The sequence below is a fragment of the Schistocerca americana genome, unplaced genomic scaffold, assembly GCF_021461395.2.
Source record: "Schistocerca americana isolate TAMUIC-IGC-003095 unplaced genomic scaffold, iqSchAmer2.1 HiC_scaffold_71, whole genome shotgun sequence".
NCBI lineage: Eukaryota > Metazoa > Arthropoda > Insecta > Orthoptera > Acrididae > Schistocerca > Schistocerca americana.
In genome coordinates this window covers 258061-260304 of record NW_025726467.1, presented here as the reverse complement: position 1 = coordinate 260304, position 2244 = coordinate 258061, and positions in this window count along the sequence as shown.

The following is a 2244-nucleotide window of genomic DNA, read 5'->3' as shown; positions in this document are numbered from 1 at the left end:
GGAGTATCGCAATCTAATGCTGATCTCTCAGGAGCCGCTCAAAGTACAAACTCTTAGAAGATTCACTAGTCTTGTACTTACGTCGGCATTGTGACTTTTGTATTCAATCCCGATGCAATTTCTGTGTTTCATGCTCAATGTTAAGCCCCAAGGGATACAGTAAACCTGCACTGGTGCATCGGAATCTCATACTGGTCTCCCAGGAGCCGCTTAAAAGCACTAACTCTTAGAACATTCACTCTTCTTTTGTTTAAGTCGGCATTGTGCCTTTTTTATTCAATCCCGATGCAATTTCTGTGTTTCATTGTCAATGTGAAGGTCCAAGGGATACAGTAAACCTGCTCTGGTGCATCGGAATCTAATACTGGTCTCCAAGGAGCCGCTCAACATAATACTCTTACAAGATTCACTCTTCTTGTACTTAAGTCGGCATTGTGCTTTTTGTATTCAATCCCGATGCTATTTCTGTGTTTCATGGTCAATGTGAAGGTCCAAGGGATACAGTATACATGTACTGGTGCATCGGAATCTAATAGTGGTGTCCCAGGAGCCGCTCACAGCACGAATTCCTATAAGATTCGCTCTTCTTGTACTTAAGTAGGCGATGTGATTTTTGTATTCAATCCCGATGCAATTTGTATGTTTCATGGCCAATGTGAAGGTTCGCGGGATACAGTAAACCTGCACTGGTGCATATGAATCTAATACTGGTCTCCCAGGAGCCGCTCAAAGCACAAACTCTTAGAAGATACACTCTTTTAGTACTTAAGTCGGCATTGTGCCTATTGTTGTCAATTAAGATGAAATTTCTGTGTTTCATGGACAATGTGAAGGTCCAAGGAATACAGAAAAGCTGCACCGGTGCATCGCAATGTAATACTGGTCTCCCAGAAGCCGCTCAATCACCAACTCTTAGTAGATTCTCTCTTCTTGTACTTAAGTCGGCATTGTGCTTTTCGTATTCAATCCCGATTCAATTTCTGTGTTTGATGGTCAATGTGAAGGACCAAGGGATACAGTAAACCTGCACTGGTGCATCGGAATCTAGTACTGGTCTCCCAATGGCCGTCAAAGCAAAAACTCTTAAAAGATTTACTGTTCTTGTACTTACGTCGGTATTGTACCTTTTGTTTTGAATCCCAGTGCAATTTCTGTGCTTCATGGTCTATGTGAAGGTCCAAGGGATACAGTATACCAGCACTGGTGCATCGGAACCTAATACTAGTCTCCCAGGAGCTACTCAAATCACAAACTCTTTGACGATTCACTCATCTTGTACTCAAGTCGGCACTGTGCCTTTTGTATTCAATCCCGATTCTATTTCTGTGTTTCATGGACAAGGTGAAAGGGATACAGTAAGCCTGTACTGGTGCATCGGAATCTATTACTGGTCTTCCAGAAGCCGCTCAAAGCACAAACCCTTTGAAGACTTACTCTTCTTGTCCTTAAACCGGCATTGTGCATTTTGTACTCAATCGCGATGCAATTTCTGTGTTTCATGGTTAATGTGATGGTCCAAGGGACACAGTAAACCTGCAGAGGTGCATCGGAATCCAATAATCGTCTCCCAGGAGCCGCTCAAAGCACAAATTCTTAGAAGAATCACTCTTCTTGTACTTAAGTCGGCATTGTGCCTTTTGCATTAAATCCCGATGCTATTTCTGTGTTTCATGGTCAATGTGAAGGTCCAAGGGATACATCAAACCGGCACTGGTGCTTCGGAATCTAATAACGCTCTCCCAGGAGCCGCTCAAATCTCAAATCCTTAGATGATTCACTCTTCTTGTACTTAAGTCGGCACTGAGCGTTTTGTATTAAATCCCGATGCTATTTCGGTGTTTCATGGTCAATGTGAAGGTCCAAGGGATATAGCAAAGCCTGCACTGGTGCCTCAGAATCTAATATTGGTCTTCCAGGAGCCGCTCAAAACACAAACTCTTAGAAGATTCACTCATCTTGTGGTTAAGTCGGCATTGTGCCTTTTGTATTCAATCCCGATGCAATTTCTGTCTTTCATGGATTATGTGAATGTCCAAGGGATACAGAAAACCTGCACTGGCGCATCGGAATCCAATACTGGTCTCCCAGGAGCCGCTCAAATCACCAACTCTTAGAAAATTTCTTTTCGTGTCCTTAAGTCGGCATTGAGATTTTCGTATTCAATCCCGACGCAATTACTGTGTTTCATGCTCAATGTGAAGGCCCAAGGGAATCAGTAAACCTGCACTGGTGGATCGGAGTCTA